The following is a 24,157-nucleotide window of genomic DNA, read 5'->3' on the forward strand; positions in this document are numbered from 1 at the left end:
TTTGTCTTACATGCATTTATTTTGTTATTTTTTGTTTCTTTCCATTTCTGTTAGTATTACATGCAACATCACAACAAACTACACATAACCTACTGACTTATTGAGTTGCATCCTTGCCCAACATAGACTCCAACCTCTGAGGCAGGACTCAGTATTGAGGTTTCCTAGGAGGACAAGTAATCTCCTATTTGGACTAAGCTGGTAGAGACTCCATTTTTGAACACACAGTCCTAGCCCCTAACCTGGTGTTTCCTTCCCTTTTTTGTCTATGGTCACCCTTACATGCTGTACAATCCTCCCTTCACCATTGTATTCTCTCTATTTGCTTGAAATCTCCTTCACCATTGTGTTGCTCCATATCCTGTCAGTCATGTCTGCCTTTCCATGCCAACTAACCTCTCCCTTTTACAAACCACTTACTTCTCTGGCATCCTTCCTTCCTTCCCCTCTCTTTTCTATAACTAAATAAATAAATAAAAGGGCACCTCTCCCACAAAAAAAAAAAAAAAAAATATTCCCACCCATACCTCTCAAATTCCCTGATATTTGACGAATGTAAGCATGATTGGTTCTTATTTGATGTACCCATCTTAAAAAGTGTACTTTTTGGATAAGGGTGACACAGTGGCACAGTGGGGAGTGCTCTCACCTCACAGAAAGAGGTTTTTTGGTTCAATTCTCAGTTTGGTTACCTTCTTTGCAGATTGTGCAAACAGATAAACACAACACATATGCCCACAAAGGGCTTATACAACAGAAATCATCCTACTGTGTTGTACATTGCATTACAGGTTACAGAGAACAGCATTACTGCACATGAATAACCAACAAGACATAGCACTTCTTGTCATGCACTATGGATATTGCCATTAGTCACACAAATGAGCTAAGCATTGCAATGCATTACCATGCAAATCTGAAATAATGTAAAGCTAATAAATTTACTCTGCTTCAATGGCTTGATGCATTCATTAAATGATTTGTAGTGTATCAATGCACTGGGTGGAGGATTGAATCATCTGGGGAATTTATGCTGCTTACAATATTTGGTTTGCAGTCTGCAAATGTTACATTTCCCTGATGTATGTGCGTTCTATGACCATTTTCACCTGACTGCTTTAATGGCTCCTCTTACTAATGTACTGGTTTCGAGGCTACCAGTAGAAATGAGATGGGCTCAAATCCCTTGAAGCCTATCTTTCTATACATTTGCAAATGTGCTACATTTCCCCTTATGTGTGTGTTTTATGAACTGCTTTGCTCTGATTGTTTCTCCTCTTGCTAATGCATCGGTATAGAGAATATCACTATGAAAGGCATAGCTTTAAATCTCTTGAGTCATATCTTTATTGCCTTGCTAGCAGTCTGCAAATGTTCTACATTTCCCTGATATGTGTGTTTAATGATCCTTTTTAGCAGACTGCTTTAGTGGCTCCTCTTGCTAATGCACTCTTATGAAGAATATCACTAGGTAAGGCAAGATTCAGATTCTTTGAGGTTTATCTTTATTTTATTGCTATCAGTCTGCAAAGGTGCTACATTTTCCTAGTATATGTGTTTTATTACAGCTTTCATTTGCATTGCTTATGTGGCTCACTTTGCTAATACACTACTGTGGAAACTATTACTAATAAAAACATGGGTTCATATCATTTTTCAAAGATTCAAAAGATTCAAAGAATCAAAAAAATGTTATTGTCATTTAGGAAACGCAAATACTACCTAAACGAAATTTCAAGTGTCAGCTCTTTTAGAGGAGAAAACAAACACAAAAAGACAGACATGATAAGTCTTAAATAATAAACAATAACTACAGTACAAAAGTAAATATCTAAGTAGGTGACACACATGCTTGTACACTATTTATATACACTGGACAGCACTGACTACTAGATGATTAACATATAGAAGGAAAGTACACTATAGAAAGAGGTGAGATTGGGTGATATTGCACATAAGGAAGTGATTGGAATTGCACTTGAATGATAATATATTAATCTTAGTATGTAATAAACAGAATTAATGTATGGAAAAAGGAAAAGACTGAGAGCATACTAATCTATTATCGTTTTGATAAATCCAGATTTACATCTACATTAATGAGTCGGATAAAAACTGTTCATGAATCTGGAGGTGCTGCAGCAGATACTCCATAACCTTCTACCAGAAGCAAGTTAGTGAACCAACTATATGCTGGATGAGAAGTGTCACTCAGTATTTTGTGGGACCTGTTTTTACATCTCATTTCAAAGAGCTCGTATAAGTTAGGAAGACTAGTACCCATGATATTTTCTGCTGCTGTTATTATTATTATTCTTTGCAGCTTCTTCATTTTGGCCATTGTACTATTACTGATCCATACAGTGCAGTTGCTGGTGATAATGTTCTCAATGGCTCTTCTTCATTTTGGCCATTGTACTATTACTGATCCATACAGTGCAGTTGCTGGTGATAATGTTCTCAATGGCTCTTCTTCATTTTGGCCATTGTACTATTACTGATCCATACAGTGCAGTTGCTGGTGATAATGTTCTCAATGGCTCTTCTTCATTTTGGCCATTGCACTATTACTGATCCATACAGTGCAGTTGCTGGTGATAATGTTCTCAATGGCTCTTCTTCATTTTGGCCATTGTACTATTACTGAACCATACAGTGCAGTTGCTGGTGATAATGTTCTCAATGGCTCTTCTTCATTTTGGCCATTGCACTATTACTGATCCATACAGTGCAGTTGCTGGTGATAATGTTCTCAATGGCTCTTCTGTAGAAGGTATTTAGAGCATGTCATTTGAGACCTATCTTTCATTTATTTCTACCAGTCAGCAAATGTGCTACTGTTATGTGTGTTTTAAGGTCCCTCTTAGTCTTACTGCTTCTGTGACTCTACTTGCTAAGGAACTGAAGATATACAGGCATATGTACTGAATTAATGACAAAACAATAGCAAAGACAAGGCTCCAGTATCTTCAGGAAATACAGCTGTTTATTCACACAGTACACAAGCACTTTCACAAATGCTTCTTCAGGTGTATCCATACTGCTAACAAATCACCTGTTTTAAACTAACATCATACATTACATGACTCCAACAATTAATGATTTTAAAAAAGTACCTTCTAAAATGTCAAATTACTAAAATATATTCCTAAGAACACATATAACATATATATATATATATATATATATATATATATATATATATATATATATATATATATATATATATATATATATATATATATAAAATTTTGATACAAAATACAATTTAATATGTAAACATGATATAAAGTTGATAATAATTAAAATCACCTGCGTAATAGTCTGTTTTTTAAAATGGGTCTTAGGGGTACATGGTCATTCAGTCCATGTCTCACATCAGCCTTCAGCCTAACAATCCAACTGGCTTCCAATTCTTCAGTTCTAGCACTGATATCACCTCCCCTCTTATTTTCTTTACAGCTACCTAAGACCATGAATTTAGAGCTGAAGGATTTATTTAAGCTAAAACGTGTGCAATATGCAATATGAGAAATTTCATTTGGAAGCTTGCGTTGCTGAAAGCATTATACCACTTGGGCTAAGGGTATTGAAAATGCCCGCCCAAGCAGACTGTGATTCATTGTTATTAAGTGAATGGCAACAGTTAAATCTTAATACCAGCATGAGTTACTTGAAATTGCTAATTGCAGCAGGAAATAGAGAAGAAGTGGTGGTGCTTGATTCTATTAAGAGAAAATATACTGAATTGTATACCACGCAGGTGATTTTAGTTATTATCAACTTTATATCAAGTTTATATATTAAATTGTATTTTGTATTTTGTATCAAAATTGTATATATATATATATATATATATATATATATATATATATATATATATATATATATATATTTGTCCTTAGGAATATATTTTAGTAATTTGACATTTTAGAAGGTATTTTTTAAATCATTAATTAATGGAGTCATGTGATGTATGATGTTAGTTTAAAACAGATGATTTGTTAGCAGTATGGATACACCTGAAGAAGCATTTGTGAAAGTGCTTGTGTACTGTGTGAATAAACAGCTGTATTTCCTGAAGAAACTGGAGCCTTGTCTTTGCTATTGTTTTGTCATTGGATTTTTATTTTTTTATTGCAAAGACGCCTGGAGGTTGTTGTTTTTATTCTTTGTCATAAGTACTGAACTAAGTCAGCTTCTTTGAAGGTCTCATCTTTTCCTTTTTTAATGACATTTACATTGTAGAATCAGTCCATTTATTACACTTTAATGTTGTCAGGGTTGGTGCAGCTAGATGCATCGTGTTTCTTTGCTGTGTCCAACCTCTGCTGTATAAATTTCACATTATTCTACATATGAAATGATCATACTACATTCTCCATTGTGTTTGGATGCCCTGCTTTGGTGCACAACTACCTCTACTCTTCCTCAATTCCACTATTAGCCATCCATAAATATTTCTTTACGTATATTTTCTGTACATTGCATTAATATTGTCAATGTAATTTTCTCATCCATGTATGCAGACTTATGATGACAACCAGAGGTGCTTCTGCACATTCAATGTGTACCACAGCTGCTCGTACTTCAGTTTAGCCTTGAGGAGTTCTTACATGATCTGGCCACAGTACTGCTCTGCGGCCATGATGTGGTGCTTGTTGTGCAGAATAGCCTGGCTGCATGCATAGGTAATAAGAATTCTGGTTCACTGTGCATGCAATTTAAACACTGCTGGCTTGGCCTGGGAAACTGTATTTCTGAATCCCTGGAAATAAGTGGTACAGATCACACATAATTCACTGGCTTGGTCCTCTTTCTCTCAAATCAGAGCTTTGCAACTTCTGTCATCATCAACTAAGAGCAAGGGCAAGCTGAGGGGAAGCAATACTAATGGAGACTAAGGTATGTGTAGCACTTAGACTCTTAGCTACAGGAACCTTCCAGAGACCAACAGGGGATATGTTAGGGGTGTCACAGGCATCAGCACCCAGGATTTTCCATTAATTCCTGCCTGTTATGCTATAACATGCCAGTGAGTAGATATACTTTCTCCATATACCCGAAGACAGTGCCAGAACTATGCATGAGTTCTAGCCTGTAGCACACCACCCTGAAGTTAAGGGCACCATTGACTATACACATGTATAAATCAAAGCACCAGCCGGGGAACAATAATAATCCATGGGTTTATTATAAATGTGATGACTTCATCAGACATACTCAATGGTGTCCACTTAGTCAGACTCCACCCTCATAAAGATTGAAAGAGCATGCCATAAACAGTAGTGTAGATTCAAGAAAGCCTACATGGTCCGTTACAACTGTGTGCATGTCATGGCATGACATGCACATGATAGCGCAGAGTTTTGTATTCAGTAAGCAGCTCTACAAACCCTCTACCCTAGTCCACTTACAGAGGTTACTCATACTCACACTTCTACCTCCTTTAACTCTAGCATACCTGCTAACCTCCTATGAACAACCAGCATATTCAAACTTTCTATACCCTACTAAGCAATCTACCTCTTCTTCACTAACCTCTTACACTGACCATTTCAACATTACATCCACACCCAGCTATCTACTACCTAAATACCATAGGACAGCACACATTAGATATAACTTCCCTAATACCAGAAGATATCCATTTCTTCTCAGTAAATATACTAATACTAGATATCTAACACTACTCCTCTCTCTAAAGGATGGAGATATTCACCCAAACCCTGGTCCTAACACCTCCACCACCACTCAACTCATCAACCCAAACCCCTCTGCCATTCACCTACTTAAAAAACCTCCCAACTCACTCTTAATAGCTCACCTCAACACACGTAGCATTAATAACAAAATAACACAACTCCATGCTCTCTTGGAACTCTATTCATTTGATATTATTTGTCTAACAGAAACTTGGTTAAAACCAGTAACTAAAGACAATGAAATTATACCACTAGGTTACGACATCTTACGTCTTGACCGTGTAGCCAAGAAAGGTGGCGGAGTAGCAGTTCTATTCAAATCTGATTTTCAAATAACCATCTTCAACCAAAAACCTTCTCTAGACTCTAATGCTGAGATACCTATTACCAGGCTTCAGCTAAACCCAGTCAAATCTATCTATATTATCTGCATCTATGTTCCTCCAGGCAATGACATTACTACCATCGAAAACATCCTTTGTTGGTTATCTCAAAACCTTTCCCAAGAAACTATAATCCTAGGTGATTTACTAGCCATATTAATCTCTATGGGTTTACCCAAACTATTACCTCCCCTACTAGAATAAACAAGACTAATAAGAAAGAAAGCATCTTAGATTGGATACTCATTAATAATCAACCCCAGACTTATGACTCTGGAACCCTCCCTGATGACATATGTGACCACTCACTAACCTACATTATCAGGCTCAAAACCAATCCACCCATTCAAACCATATTTAGGGCAATTAAAACCAAGGAAAACTTCAACTTGGATCTATTCCTAAGTGAACTTAGAGCATGTAATTGGTCCCCCTTAAAACACCTTTCTCTAGATGAAGCTGTTGATTACTTTAATGCTAATTTCCTAGCCATACTCAACTACCATGCTCCTACCCGCTCTATAAGGATAAGTACTAAATCTGCTCCTTGGCTTTCTAAGGAAACCAAACAAAAAATCCATCTCAGAAATGTTGACCTCCAAAACTACAAACAACTGAGAAATGTAACAAAAAAAGCTATAGTGTCCGATAAAAAAACTATTACCTACAATCTCAGCAGACCCACCATAATAAACCACAAAAGTTCTGGTCAAGTATTAATCAATTATTGCATCCTGGTCAATCTATCACACCTAACCGTCAAGGCACTGACATGGACAATCCTAAACAAACTGCTAATGCCTTTAATACCTTCTTCACCAAAGCAATTCAAACTCTTGCCAGTCAGCTCTCTCCTCAAAATGTAATTATATCTAATTCTGACTCTAACCCACCACCTGCATTTCTCTTCCAACCTGTCCCAACAGCATTTATTCTCACCTTTATCCAAAAACTGAAACCATGCGCTCCTTCTGCAGACCTACTACCTGCAGAATATTTACAGTTAGCAGCCAAATCTATTGCTTACCCCATCTCCATTCTCATCAATAGAACCATCACTGAAGGATATATCCCCAAACTTTGGAAAGTCTCTCATATTATTCCCCTTCATAAAGGGGGAGACTCCACTGAACTCTCCAACTATCGTCCCATAGCCCTACTTTCTCCTTTATCTAAGATCATGGAAAGATGTATCCACAGGCAATTGCTAAACCACCTTCTCCATAATAACCTGCTTTCCAACTCCCAACATGCCTTCAGACCTTCCCATAACACAACTACTGCCCTTCTTTCCTTCATGGACACCATCAACGAAAACCGTAACCTTAACATGCTTTCCTCTGCACTTTTCATTGACCTGTCCAAGGCTTTCGACATGGTAAATCACACTATACTCATAAACATTCTCAAATCTCTGTCTCTCAAACCACTAGCTTTAAAATGGTTCCAGTCCTACTTAAATAACAGACATCAAGCTGTGCTTTGGAACATCATTCTTTCTACTCACTTACCTGTTAATATTGGTGTCCCTCAAGGGTCCATACTTGGCCCTCTCCTGTTTTCTATATTCATCAATGACCTTCACCAAGTAGTTCCCCAAGCTACGTGTATACAATACGCTGATGATTCTACACTTATATGCTCAGCCACATCTATATCAGAACTTCACTCCCTTTCTCAAGATGTATTTAACTCTGTAGAACTATGGTTTTCAAAACGCTGTCTCCTATTAAACCCTAAAAAAACTAAACTTCTCCTTTTTACACCTACCAATAAATCTCACCCAATTGACTTCACTGTAACATCCAATAATGGTACACTTATATCCCAAGATTTTAGTACCAAACTGCTAGGTATCACCATAGACAACAACCTTAACTTTGACACCCATATAAACAACATTTTGAAAACTACTAATAAAAAAATGTCTCTCTTTATAGGATCAAACCCTTCTTCACTCCTGCAACTAGAATAACTATTGCCCACACCCATCTAATCTCTACCCTTCTTTATGCCTCACCCATATTTACTAATCTGTCAAAAAATAACCTTAAGAAACTAGAAAACTCCTACAATAGTATAGCCAGGTTTGCCACAGGTAACCCTTTCAGAACACACCACTGTATTAATCTAAAGCATCTAGGGTGGCTTGAATTACAGCAGCAGCTGACATTTAATCAACTGGCCATCGCCCATAAAATACTTTATCAACCTGCCAAAATACCCATCCTATCTAACCTTATTCACCCCTATTATAACCTGAAGTCCCTAAGATCTTCACAAAAACGTCTTGTATATATCAATAAATCAAACAATAGAGCTGGAGACTCTCTCTTCTCTAATACCTGGAACCTACTTCCCACTGAACTTTCCACACTTCCCTCTATTACCCTGTTTAAAAATAAACTTAAGCTCTTCCTGAAAACACATTGGATGTGCCCCTGTACTAAACCTGACTAACCAACTTACTCTTATTACTTGATTCAACCTTACCTTCTCATCTCTGAAATAATTTCATTTTAACAACTACTATTCTACCTCTCCATCATAGTCTTACTTATTACTGTATTCTCAAAAAAGTGACATATATTACTACTAGATGTATTACTCAACTGCTTCGCCATTTCACTTTCCTTTTATCTTCCTTTATCTACATTTATACTATACCTTTTTTAGCTATTATTCTTTCTTAACATTTAATTGTAACTTTATTAGTAATTGTACTAAGTCTAGTCAAATATTTTGTAGTTTTTTTTTATACTTTTTAAATGTGTGACCACTTAAAATTTCTGTTCTTTTTACAGTGAATGTATTTGCATTCTAAATATGTACTTTTGTAGATGTGAACTTTATTTGAAATGTTTGGAGCTTTTCTCCCCGGGCCTCTACTGAAAATGGACATATATCCAGCTAGACTAGCCCGGTCAACAAATGTAAAATAAAATAAAATAAAAATAAAAAATAAAATGTAGAGCCACCTAAACATGGTAAACATTGTGGCATGCTAATTACAGCATAAGCAGCTGAATTTTATCCTAATTAACCAATCCAAGATGGAAGAGCTACTGAACATGCTATAAAGCAACTGTGTAGATTCAGTGCTGGGTTTCCCTGCGAATTCCAAAGCCTTTTGGAATACAGCCAAGGAAACTAGGCTACACAGAAAGAACATTAAGGGCTGCTGTAGCTCTTATTCATATGTATGTGCAGCAGGTCCATGTCTATGCTGCTGCTGCTGCTAACAGACGATGGCCATGAAGGAGAAGGGATTTAAACCCTATTTAACTTCTCATAAGCTGTATGAGCTGGAAATTATAGAGTGGATAGAGACATACTACAGGAACTCTGCAACCTCTGTCATCATCAACTAAGAGCAAGGGCAAGCTGAGGGGAAACAATACTAATGGAGACTAAGGTATGTGTAGCACTTAGACTCTTAGCTACAAGAACCTTCCAGAGACCAACAGGGGCATGCTAGGGGTGTCACAGGCATCAGCATCCAGGATCCTCCATTAATGCCTGACTCTTATGCTGTAACATGCCAGTGAGTAGATATACTTTCTCCATATACCCGAGGACAGTGCCAGAACTATGCCTGAGCTCTACCTTTTAGGGTACCATAGACTGTACACATGTAGAAATCAAAGCACCACCCAGGAAACAAGGAAGGGTGTATGTGAATAGAAAAGGTTACCACTCCATTAACTGCCAGATCATGTGTAATGCTAACGGAGTCATCCTGAATGTGTGTGCTGGCAATCCAGGCAGTTACCACAACTCACATATCTGGCACAACTCTCAACTGTATGAGATGTTTATTAGGGGAAATCCCACAAGATCATTTACTAGGGGATGCAGGTTATGCACTCAAAGCATGGCTAATAATGCCCATCAGAAATGCATACACACCAGCTAAAGAACACTATAATGAGGAAAACACTCAAACAAGAAATATTATATAGGGTGTGTTTGGGCTGTTGAAGTCACAGTTTCAGTGCCTAGATACATCTGGGGTAGCCCTGCAGTACAATCCCCATACATGTGCTGAAATATTCACCATCTGTGCCATGCTCCACAATATTATCCTGTGAAAACAGCTTCAGTAGGGACAACAAAGGGAAGGGCCATACATCCCACCCCCACTAGTAAGGTCACCACAGCCACATGTAGGTGAGTAGTCAGAGGGGGAACCAGCAGCTGCTGTGGGTGTCGGCAGACATAGACATGCACAATATGGTCTTGCAGTGGCCAATAGGTAACAGAGAACACACAAGCTCACCACCTAAGGGGCTAAAACATGCACATACATACAGTAACACTGATGCCAGGCAACACTCACAACATTTACTTACCCATATAATGGCTGTTTACTGCTAGCAACAGAATTAGCCCTGAACTAAAATGCTTGCAACTGCTGGATTTCTAAGGTAAGTGTTGAACCTGGAATAGAAAAAGAAATGCATTAGAATACAAATAAATGGCATATCATTGCATACTGTTACTTGGTAAAGTAAGTAAGTATGAGGTGGGTGATTTTTACAGCAATTACATAAAGATGTGACAGTAATGACTTATGTAACTACATATGTCCTCTATCAGCTAATAGGCCTTACATCTAAAATGTACAGAATTTCACTGAATGTAAATAGTTTGGTATCATATGTTTGTATGGCAAATCATTAAAGAGTAAAGTTAGAAAATAATGACACACGTTTCAGTTTCAGACTTCATATCTCTCAGAACAAGCATAAAAATAGCAATGCAAAACTTGTTATTCCATCAACTGTCTAAGTTTGTAAGAACACAGTGTTTAAAAACTCTCCCCATTGCTGGCCATTTGTCACACATTTATTTATGGCTTGGTCCAGCTTTGTTGGTGTAAGAGTTTGGGAGGGATGTACACATGACAAAAGCCTGTAAGAAAGCAGTACACTTTGCAAAGCGGCATCCCAAAAACAGATATACTAAGCTCTAAGTTACCTATGCATCCTGAGCATCAGACAAAAGACTTATGTATCCCTAAATCCAAAACACAGAAAACAAGGATACGGCACAGTTATCACCATTTGCATAGGGTGTTGTATGTGTGTGTGTGTGTGGGGGGTGGGGTGCATGAGGCCTATTTTGACACAAAAGGTAGTGAGTGCATGTGAGAAAGTAAGAGAAACAGGCAGACATTTGGATAAAGTATTAAATGGCCAATGAGACAAAATGAGCATTAAGTGTCATGACTGACCCTTGTAATTATTATGTGTGTGCCTGTATGGGCCCTCCAGGTAAAACTGGTGTGTGAGTGACTGCAAGAACATAGCCAATCTGCATGCTAGCTCTACATCCTGGTATGTACAGCATGTGTGAGACATGCATAGTGGAGGTCACAGTTCATCGTCGTCATCTCTGGCACAGAGAACTCGCACGCACATTGTCAGATGCACTGCTGCTACCTGAATGTGACTGATATTGCTGAATGAGCTCTCCTCACAAGTACACCCAGAACCTTGATCCCATGGCCTGCCACGTCTAGGTGTGGACACCTCAGCCACTGACAGAGCAATGGAAGTAGTGTCACTATGGGGATGTAAACAGGCACAGCCACATCGGCTAACATCAAATGATGTGGGTGACCTATGCCCATGTGGATGCAATCCCCCTCCCAGCAGACATTCTATCACAGACACTGCCAGTTACAACATGTCATTCATCCAAGCCATTGAATCAGCAACATGGTGGAGGCAGTCATGCATGTCAGCCTGTGCCATATCTAAAACTTTAAGTATTTCCTCAGATGATCTATTGAAACATGCCTGCACCACCATGACTGCCCTAAACATACATTGGGTGACAAGGAAAGACACACCAGGATCAGGGGAAGGATGGACAGCAGGTATCCTCCAAGCACCCCTAATAAAACTCCTGCATAGCACCTTGCCCACCCTTTGGCTATGGCCAGAGTCAACAGTCACTGAAGCCACAGTAACCACACTACCCTAATCATGTGTGTCACTCTCCACCTGTCCAATATCTTAGGGCTCGGTTATATAGGTTTGAGTAGGCCTACTGGCTATGCCAATGGAATTACAGGGGATGGATGCATGTCAACCTCAGTGTCAGATTCAGCCTCTGCACTCCCTGGCTGTGCCTATGTTTAGCCAACATCGTGCGATTCTGCTAATACTCTGACATCAGGTGGCAAGATTCATACACTTCCACTGTCAGGATCACCTGTAATAATAAACAACAAACACAGGAAATAAATTAATAGCTACACTACTACAGTTTAAGATACACTAATAAAGTAACACTGGTGCCACTATCACAGACATTACAGCAATACACCTACAGTCCTGACACCCACCTTACACATATGGATAAAGGCATATTTCTGTCAAATGCTCATCAGTACCGAAATAAAAAATTGTGACTTACCATGTACAGATGACTCCACACTTGGAGGGAGAATGGTCCTGAAACAAGTTAAGCAAAAGGTAAGGACAACATCATCACAATAATAATAACACAGGGGGAAAGATGTTGGCCTTTATGTGTCCATTAACAATACATTTAACTGAAACCTGGATGACACTTCTACCTCAAGCCCATGTGTAATGAACCAAAATGTGTTGTTAAATGTATTGATCTATAAATAGTTACCCCACCAAAACATTTGCTAAACCAACTTAACTATTACTTTCAGTATTTCCCTATGAAAGAAATATTTAAAAATTGACATAAGTAAGCCTACTAGGAAGCTCCTCCTGGGACATACTTGTCCTGACTCAAACACCAGCACCAACATCAAGCACATGCTGTTCTGAACTTTCCACTGATCTCTCTGAATCCCTGACAGTGGACAAGAACTCTTCATTTGGTGTCAGTGATTGCTCTATAGCAGTCCACTCCCCCATTAACCAGCTGTCCATGGGGTACAGCAGCTGCTCTCCTCCAGGCTGATGAAATCATGTCAGTGGCCCAGTGACCCACCTGTTCATATGTCCTGCTGCATCACCCAACAGCATTTATGTTATTCAGTATTTGGTTGCAAATTTGCATTCTTCCAGACATATCTCCACATCTTCTGTAAGGCAGAGGAAGGCACCATGTTAGTGAAAGGCTTGGATGATCACTTCATTTTCTCAGTCATTGAATGGAGGTTTGTGGGGAGTGGGACACTTGGGTGCCATAGTCCTAGGTGATATAAAACAGAAAACAATACCATACATAAATATGACATAAATAAAAGTTCTGCTTAAATAGAACACATATTATTCGTTTTTCAATATTAGCCACTGGAGGAAAAAAATCAGTTATTCAAATATAAAAAGGGTTATGTGGTTCTAACATATCACTGTTATACATAAACCAATGTTTGATACAAAACAAAGGACTAAGAATAGCAAAGCAAACCTCTGTAAAATGTTTTGTTTGCATCAAGATATGCAACTTGGCTCCCCATCCCCAAAACATCAGGCAAATGACATTTGTTACTAAACAAGGAATACATACAAGGCCATGTCAAACCCAGAGCTGTTGGACATGCTACACTTAAAGAAATCCCAATCCCTCAGAGCCACATGCTCCAGGGATCAAAACCTTGTCATCACAATAAACAAAACATGCTGGAGGGATACGTTCCTGACCCAGAGACTCCCCAGACTTTGGAATAGATTGCCCATACATGTCAAGCAGAGCACATCATTGGCCCTCTTCAAAAGGAACCTTGATGACTGGATGGGAGAAAGGAAATTCACCCCCAGGGATCACGTCAGTCGCCCTGCTAGATAGGGTTCCAGGGAAGTAAATACTGTGGGAAGAAGTAGCCAGGGATTTGTTATGGCTAGGCTTGTATAGGCCCTAGGGCCAATAGCATAGTACCAACCTATGAACCTATGAACCACATCAGGAAATAGTTGTAAGTGCTTTCAAAAAAATTGTCCCAAAAACATGTGTACACATTTACCACAGAACAGTCATTTTTATGCAATTGCCAGTCACATCTACCTGTGCAAATCACTCCCCTAGAGGTGTCTGTGGACCATCCTAGAAGGCAAACACCCCTGAGTTATTGACAATATAGGACATTTACCTTTCACTGAAATAATATAGAAGAGTGTAAAGAGAAACAGTTGTAACAGTAACACTTGTGGTGAAAATTAATAAGACTATGTACTTGAGAAAATAAAAAGCCCTGACAAATATACATGTGCTATCAGTTATCTTCCAAGAAGTGCTATATGTTTAAGTGTTCAAGTGCTATATGTCTTGTTAATATTGTGGGTGATTCTGGACTTGTTTATATGCACAATGATTGTTATTGCTGCTGCAGAGCTGTTTCTGTGGCAAAGACGGTTAAGACACTTTTTAGGTATTTTGTAGGTTCATTGGTTTAAGAGTTCAAATTCAGACTTGTGTAAAAATCTTTCAGGTGTACTAACATTTATTTTGTAATGTTGTTTATTTCATATATTTTTTTTTTGTTTAGTTTTTCAATACCAGAGTTTATGCAGTACATGGCTTACCGCAAACATGGGAAACAGATAAATACAATAAATGTCATGTAATGCACTTCTATGACAACCAATACATAAACTACTGTTGTGAACCATGTGTGTGCATAGTACATGTGCTAAATATGGTGATACACACAGTAATATACTATCTGTAGATCACAGTTCAAGTCCCACATTTGTCTTTTAAGGATGAAACATAATAAAGACTGCTCACAAGGATAAACAAGGTGAGTTTTGCTTGTCACATTTGCGCATTACTTAACTTCAAGCAATACTGGACTAATGGCCCACACAAGAAGCAGACAGATCACCTGCAGTGAGAAAGCAAAGCAGACCGTAGACAATTTCAAAATGGATGCATTCTGTCAAGTATGTTAGGCACTAAGCAAATATGAAAATATCCAACTGTTTTTTGAGTATTCCTGTAGCAGCAGGTGTAATTGTAAAGCTGCAATACAGATGATCCTGAGTTTTAATACAGCAAATTTCAAATATTTTTACTGTTGTTCCATTTTACTTTATATTAAACTTCACATGAAAATAATTATTACACACTCCAAGTTTTATTAAGGGCTATACTCTCAGTTTTAATAAACACTTAAAAATTTAAGCATAATTATAAATAATAATAAGTATGTATACCAGTGGAGCTCATATGAATTATTTGTGTGACTGAAGGTACGCTGACTATTATGTTTCTGTAATTATAATTGTGTTCTCTGGCCTTGGATGGGCTTCAGACTTCAATAATATCCATACACACATGAATATGTTTGTTTGCATCTGCTTCCTCACCTACCCTACTTAACTGACACAGAAATACCTACGTCCCTTACCCAACATTCATCTCTTACTGAAGTAAAAAAAAAGAAAAGAAATGGGCACCTGTCTCACAAAAATATTTGTCCCATACATACCTCTCCACTTCACACATACGTCTTCTTGACACATTTGATTTGGTCCAATTGTCTGTACAACATGATTGTTGCTTTAACTGGTATTAAGGTTTGAAGAAGCAAGATTATTACTCGAGGAATCACTTGCCTAGTTTACATGAATAAATCATTGTTTATCCCCTGCTGTGTTTCGGACTGTATGCTGTTTTGTACTTTCTATGATTGTGTTGTTGTCACACCTCTTTGTTGAGGTGACAGTCCAAATTCAGCTAATATACTGTACATATTTTCATTTTACACTGTTGAAGAAATAGATAGCTATGGTTCTTTCCTACCTCTCCCCTGCACATTCTTATATTGCTTTCCCTTTGTTCTTCCCCCTGCTTGCCTCCCATTTCACCACTTTCATATCTATCTCATTTTAACACCTTTAATCTGGTCAAAAATAGAATCACACACAACATGCATAAGTAAAAAAAAAGAAATGAAGCCCTTCACTTTTGGGCCTCTGTATGTGCGCAGTTTGGTATTGGGCACCTATGTCAAGCAACAGTGAACAGCTCTTCATTGTTGTGGTTACCTCTGTGCAATGCCATTTAATCATACTGCACAAATGTAACACACAGTGAATGTAGAATAAAGAATCATTTCATTGCAGTATAAATACATATTTAAAACTATTAGATACACCTGTATTTGAACCTTATATCATCTGGGCTACAAAAGGAATATGTCAGTACATTTACACCTGCTGCCACAGAGTCAGCTAGACAGCAAGTCTGTTCTTTACACTTATTACTATACACACTACTGCCTGCCTCACTTCTCTGCTTAACCTGTTTGCATGGGGGCAAGCAAACCAATAGAACTGTGTATCTTGTATGCAAAAACTTTGCCACTGATAACGCAAACCCGCTGCTCAGTGTTGGACTATGGAAATTGCACAACAGCATGTATTACTTATGTTTACTGTCCATTTAATCTTCATTCCATTAAAGTCCATGTAAAACACAAACAACGGGAAGGGACTTTTTAAGGAAAGAACACACATTTACACAGCAGCCATGTGTTACCTGCACCCATGCACTTGAAACATGGTCCGTCAGTACTTGTTCCCAAATATATCAACTACAGAACATAAATAAAAAAAAACATGCTTTATTATATACCATGGACATCTTTATACTGACACTACACATTCTGACTTTCCAGTACTTGTAGTAATGTATATATAATTTGCAAAGCTGTCTATTTAAGGTATACTTGCACACTGGAAACACAACAGCAAATGGTACACTTTGCACACTCATCATTCTAGTAACATGAAGATCTTTAATATTTTGACAGTTGTACATGGCTAGCTATCCATTTCATTTAGGCCCCACAACATGTTCTGTCAATGTCCAAAGATAATGTCATCCACTAGAAATTGTCCTGCAGCTTTATAAAGGTCAGACTTGTGCCATGACACTTGTGTTTAGTGCCGAGTTCTCTAGTCTGTGTATTTAGTTAGGTAGGGGTTCTAATCTCACTGCAGTGACCTGGTGTGTGTGTGTGTGTGTGTGTGTGTGTGTGTGTGTGTGTGTGTGTGTGTGTGTGTGTATGTGTGTGTGTGTCTAGTCAGAAAATAATAACTGTGTATCCTGCAATCATCACTCAATCCCATGGAGTAATAATAATTTGAGAGTTGTACATGCCTATGCATCCAATTCATTCAGGCATTTCAGCTTCTTTTCTTAGACATCCAGCAATGATGTCATCCACTATAAATTTTTCTGCAGCCTTGTAAAAGTCAGACTTGTACCATGGTACTTATGTTAAATACTGAGGTCTCTATTTTGTAGGTAGGAGTGCAATCAACTGGTGTGTGTGTGTTTGTGCAGTTGCTTGACAGTAGAAAGTGCATTTTACATCAGCATGTGGGACACTGTTATTACAATCTTCTCATCACTAGACATTGCTGATGTCATCACTTATGAAGTATTGCCTGATACTCTGTAAGTCAGACCTGTGAAACTTGTGCTGTGGCACTTGTGTTAAATACTGAGGTCTTTAGTTGGTGTACTTAGGTTTGAGTTCTGTTCTCAGTGCTGTCAAATGGTGCGTGTGTGTGTGTGTGTGTGTGTGTGTGTGTGTGTGTGTGTGTGTGTGTGTGTGTGTGTGTGTGTGTTTATGCACTTGCTTGATATTAGAGAGAGGATTTTACACCAGCATGTGGAATACTGCTATTACTCTCTTCCTCTTATCAGACTCTGCTGATGTCATCAGCTATAAAATATTCTCTGACACTATAAAATCTAGAATTGTTCTCTGGTGTTTGTGTTAAGTACTATGTTCTGTAAATGATTAGGTAGTTTTAGAAGGATATGTGAGTCCACAGATATGTGCAACATCTTATTGTAGCATACAGTGATTATGTCCTCCCATATAACATACACTCTGACAGTATTCAAGACAAACCTGTGCTGCAGCAGTAACATTAACTACTGTGCTTGCAGTCTACTTTAACTATACAAATAGGTGTTGCAATCTGACAGCAAACTAATTGTGTGTCTATACATACAAGTATCACTTATGAGGCAATTTTACACAGAGATGTGACTCCACATCCATCCCCTACAGTGCAGCAGCAAGTTCTCCTCAGCATACAATGATGCTATCATACTCCATAAACTGCAATGTGACAGTGGCTCAGTCAGACATATGTGGTACTGCTACTGTGACATTGCATGGCATTCATATGCTATGCCTACACATGTGTAATGTTCATATTAGGCCCAATGTACTGCTGCGTGTTTGGTTGCTGGTACATTATGGTGATCTTTGGAATAGCTCTTCATTTTACTACCACTTGGTATACCATTAACATAGCACCATGCATCCTCCTTTGTCCTCTGGCCACATGACATCCATCCGACAAAGGCATGAAAGATGTCCTCATGAAAAATATGCATACACACATTATGAAGCTGAGTCCTACCATGAGCTATGCAAGCCAAACCCAAACCACTGCATGTGTGATTGCTAATACTGTCTTGGTGTGGTGTGCATATCACATATGGACAGTGGCATTATGTACTGAAATGAAAATAATATACACATGCACACATATTCTTACTCTCTTTGATCATATAGATGTATGGAGTTTGTTTTACATGGTAAAATAATGGTCAGGAATTTATGTGATGTTGTCTGTTAGCTTACTAATATCCTATGACCCTATGAACACTTCATATGTCAATGTTGCTGTCATGGACATGTGCTACGTTAATGTGTTGGTGTGTAATAGGCCTACAAGAGGGTATCACAGTCTGTGACATAAACTAAGTTATTGATGGCCACTGCTGACATTTGATTATAAGTTCCTTCCACAACAGCTGTAGTAATACAACTCCTGAGAACCATTGACATTGGCTCATAGTTTCATTGGAGATTACTAGACTAGCAGCCCTACAGCCCTTACAAGCCTAGCCATGTTCATCTCAAGTAACCCCAATTATCCTTATTAGGGGGATGTCATTTGCAGAACAAGTCTATGGTCAACACCGACTATCCCTCTCCATTAGGGACATGGGTGCTAACCCCAGGGTGAATTTGCAGTCTCCCATCCATTTGTCTAGGTTGTGCCTAAATAGGGTCAGTGAGAAGCTCTGCTTCACCTGATTTGGAAGTGTATTCTAGAGGAGTGGCAGTCTCTGGGAGATATATTTCTGTCTCTCAAGCATGTTCTGTTAATCTCACATGCTAGATTAAGATCCCTAGAGTGAGTTATTCTTGTACCATTAGAAATGCAGATGTGCTGCATTTCCATCAAGGCAGGGTTGGAGGCTGCTCTATAAGCTAGGCACCAGTCACCTGACAGCAGCCTATGTGATACAGAGAACAATTGACAGGGCTTTCAGTGTATACTCGTACATCATGGCATGGTTTGGAGGCTCTGTATTTTCTTAGTGAGAAACCCCTGTGGTCTCTCCAGCTGATGCAGGTGTCTGGTGAGATACATGCAAAAGGGAGCATTGTACCCTATTAATAGTCTGATGAAGGCTGAGTACAGTGGTGTTATAACATCCTCAGACCTAGATGCGGTGCTGTTTACTTATGATGTGCACAACTGTTCCCAGGTCTCGCTCCACTGGGTTTCAGCTTAGGGGGGTGGTGTTGTCAATACTGTAATTAGTGGGGAATTCCACTTTGCCAAAGGCAATAATAATGGCACGTTTTCTGCATTTAATTGTAGACTGTGGCTTTTGCACCAGTCATTTGTCTGTGTTAGCACCTGCTGTAACATGTTAACATCATTGGAGGACTCAGTGATTGCACCCAATTTGCAATCATCAACAAATTTTGTAAGCCAAAGTCCATATACTTTTGCATGGACTTCCAAGACATAGATTCTGAACAATAAAGAGTCCAGCACAGATCCTTGTGGTACGCCACTGGTAACAGCTCTACTGGTAGAGGTTGAGTCATTAATTTTAACAGAATGTGCTCTGTCAGTGAGCCAATTGGCTACCCATCTAGTGATGTAAGGGTTAATCCCCAGCTGGGAGAGTTTCTCTGTGATACCTGAGTGTGGGATTGTGTAAAAAGCCTTGGCCAGGTGAAGATAGGTGGTATGTACTGTCTTATCTTCATCCAGGTTTTTGGTGGCTTTCTCAAAGAAGTCTTCTAGGATTAATAAGCATTATCTACCCTTAACAAAGCCAAATTGGGTTGGGACTAGAGTTTGAAGGTCACCTCTGCCCTTGTCGATAAGGACCATGATGATTCTTTTCATGGCCTTGCGGACGGGACTGGTTAAACTAAAGGGTCTATAGTTCCCAGGATCTGTTGATGGTCCCCCTTTGTGCAAGGGTATTACTGTTGCTTTTTTCCACTCCGCTGGAAGAAAGCCAGTTCTCAGGCTTTGATTAAGGAGGGCACTAAGTTGGTCCTCTACTTCCTGTTTTAGATTGCTTAGTAAGCAACCTGGGATGTTATCTGGTACCACTGAGACCATGTTCTTAGCCTATGAGAGCACAGTTATGACCTGATCTCTAGAGATAATAGGCAGAGGACTGTTGTCAGGTATGCTTTGGGGTATGGCCTGTGGGGCCAGGGGGGTGAAGTTTGCACCAAATCTCTCAGCTAGCATGTTGGTCATTTCCTCTGGTGCAGCTTCATGTTTAGACTCTTAGCATTAAGAAGTAGAGCCTTGACTTTGCCTCCAGTGGATTTTTTTTACATCAGAACGTTTGTTGCTTTGACACTGTCTAAAAAAAGGAACTATGGGGGAGGCAGGCACCTTTGCCAGTATCCTCAGCCTAGAGGACACAGATGTAGACCATTTCTGGCAAAGCAGCATCACCTGTTGACCATCTCATCCCAAGCTGAGAGATACAGATCCCCCTGGATTGACACCAGAAACTAGGACAGTTGTTGAAGTTGATCCTTTTTTGTTTATATTGTAGATCATCTTGGCTGAAGCTGCATTCTAAATATGTATTCACTGTGCAGTCCATACTGTATCATGTCTATATGTGATTAGTGGTCATACTATAAGTATCTTCATTGATATGCCCTCATCTGTTGTACATTACTGTTTCACCTGTCCTCTTTCTTTGTGTTCATTCCTACAATTCATCTGTATGCCCTTATTCAATATACACACTTCCCCTGACTGCTTATTTGTAATGCAGTCTATGTACCCTTACTGATCATTTACACACTTTTGTTCAGTATGCCTGACACAGGTTTCCATAAAAGTCTGCACTGTAAACACTTTCATATAATGTCCTGGAACTATATACATTACTATATTAATAACCCTGGTAATCATTGTGGCATTCCATGCAAACACGCAGACCCAGTTTGACTGTAGGTAAACAAGTTTACATGTCTGCTGCTCTCTGTGTTACTTTACATGGTTTCCTGGCCAGCAACACTGTTGCTGGCCAGAAAACCACTTTTATTTACATTTAGATATGGTTTGCGGCATGCATATGCAATGAGCACTGATGGGTACTGAGCAAATGTGTAAACTCCATGTGCTCTAAGCCTACACAAAGTTTATTGAATCCCCAGGAGACTCTTTAGAACCTCTGGCCTTACACCTCCTGTGCTTCTTGTGAGTCCTATGGCCCCAAACACCACAGCACCTTGGGAAGGAATGTATGAATTAAAGGGGCCTGTCATTATTTTTTATTTAGTCAACACTGCAGTTGGATTTTTTTTAAAGTCAACTGTCATTAGTTAATTTTGCTATTGATTACTTAAGCAATAACCAATGACGTGGTGTGGTATATTGAAGATTTACCCATGGTTGGTGTGGTTTAATGAGAAGGACAAAGCCCGAGTGATTAAACAAAGGCAACAGTGGGTAAATCTTCAATATACCACAACCACAGAGTCGGTTACTGCTATTATACAATGACATTATTTAAGAAAAAAAATACTTACTTTTCTTAAATAATGTCTTTGTATAACGGCGAATTGATGTTCTTCCGTCGGTTGTGGTATACAGCTTCTGCATTTTGATGTACTGCGCATTCGTATGGGACTTGCATTCCCACACATACCCAGTTCATCAATGCTTTGAAATGGAAGCAATGGAGAAAAGAAAGTCTTCATTGTTCTGTTTTCTCTTTTTTTTTTCATTGTAAAAAAAAAAAAAAAAAAAAAAGGTTTTGGGGCAGTTTCTACCAACGGAAAAAAGTCCGGGCAACCGGACCTTTTTCCATTGGTATATTGTAGGATTTACAATGAGCACACTGGTTGAGCAGGCCAATCAGCGTGCACATTTTCAAATATTAATAGGGAGACATTGTATACTATGTTTTAGTTAACTGTAGTGCAATAATCATTGAGTTAATTTACATTAGGTAACATTAACATAGCAGCAGTGTAGTTGCAGTTTTAGTTTTCATGACAGCAGCTTGTAAGAATTGTTTTTCTTTTGTAAGGGTTTGCTTTGCAGTTGCTGGATGTTAAAACAGAATACATGCATACAAACAAATATGCATACATACATACAAATATTTCAAGCACAGGCATTAATGCCCTTCTATCTTGCCAATATACCAAAACACTTGTTCCCATAGTAAATGTCCAGGTTGTTCTTAAAAATATTTAAACTACTACTTGCTTTAATGTAATTTGGCAGTCTGTTCCACGCATCTGCTGCTCTCTCAGAGAACCAATTAGTACACTTCTCATTCCTGTAGAATCTTCTACATAGGTTGTCTGATGATTCTCTACAACTTTTTGATAACTCCAAACATTCCCAGTAGTTGTCTCTAAATGCCTTATATACCTGAATAATATCTCCTCTGCCACTGTACTCTTTCAAGTTTACTCATGCTTGTTTTCTTATAAGGTTTTCATATTGTTATTTCATACTAAAGTTTGGGTTTAATGTAACAAACAAACAATGATTTCATCATTTCTGACTCCCTAGACTTTATAAATCTTTTTATACAATCTATGGTTCTACAACTATCATTAGCCAATTGGTCTTCAGTTCATAAGTTCATATCTTGTGTAGTGTTATATGTATGGTTACAAAAGTAATACTTTTTGTATTACTTGTGTGATCTTATATACAAATTAGGTATGTATTTGCAGTCACTTGTGTTTCATTGTCATGAGGTGTAATGCTGCATCAGTGCCTGGTTTGAATCATAGCATTTCTATTAGTGTGTTGAAACTATGCACAGCTAAGTTGTAGTTAATTTTAAATTGTAATTTTTTTATTAAGGTAGGAATTTTTTTTGTGTCAAGCTCTCATTGTTTGTGCTCTGTCATTTTATTTTATTTAGTTTTATTTTCTGTAGGTTTGTTGTGGTTTTCCTTTTTTATAATCATGTTGAATAATTACTAATTATGCTGCTTAATTGATTATATGACCTGCTAGTGTGTGTATTTAAACTTGATGAAAGTCATTCATTATTTGTTGTGATGAAGTCTGTGTATGTTAACTGGATGAAAGAGATTAACAGTTTAATAAAGTGTTGAACATAAAAGTTTATTTTTAGTGGTGATTCTATTTTTCAGTGGTTCTTTGAACATCAGCTGGGGATTTTAGTGGCTATCTTCTATTTCATAGTTTACTATTGGTGTAGTTGTCCGATTATGATATACTCATGAAAATATAGAAAATAACAGGTGGATTGCAGTTTAGCACTCAGACATCCATGATCTACTAACAGATTTCTTCCCATAGCTTTGAGACTGATTCCTTCATCTTCCACTTACATACTTTGTGATTTTGACCATGTTGTTCAGTTAGACAATGCTCCCATATTATCCATGAAAATATGCTTTTGGCTAGTGGATATAATAGCCTAACAGAAAGAAAAAATGACTAGAGACATGTGCATTGATAAACTTTTTCTCTAAGCTAACTTTACCTTGGATTTTATTCTACTGCCAGTTTTGCCACTGTCTTATTATATTTAGCATTATAAGATTAAGTGAATATGCATTCATTTATGTTGTTGCTACTTATAGAAGGATATTGATGTGTACATTCTGTCTTTACTCTTCTAAATTATCAGAGAAATGCATCACCATATTTTGAAAACATTATTTCTTTTAAAAGTTAGGAGCCCTATATGTAATGGAGTATGGCTCAGAATGTTCTTATAGCATAATTGTTATTATCCACAGATGGTATCTTAGCCTGTTAA

The 24,157-nt window shown here is 38.2% G+C and overlaps 1 protein-coding gene across 1 annotated transcript in view; it reads left to right on the forward strand.

Moving 5' to 3' along the window:
- The window catches only part of LOC122795985 (cGMP-dependent protein kinase 1-like), a 1,306,845-nt gene that overhangs the window by 1,281,604 nt on the left and 1,084 nt on the right, over positions 1–24,157 (forward strand). The window lies entirely within an intron of this gene.

This window comes from Protopterus annectens, chromosome 2.part2, assembly GCF_019279795.1.
Source record: "Protopterus annectens isolate FY-2018-M chromosome 2.part2, PAN1.0, whole genome shotgun sequence".
In the NCBI taxonomy this organism is placed as follows: domain Eukaryota; kingdom Metazoa; phylum Chordata; order Ceratodontiformes; family Protopteridae; genus Protopterus; species Protopterus annectens.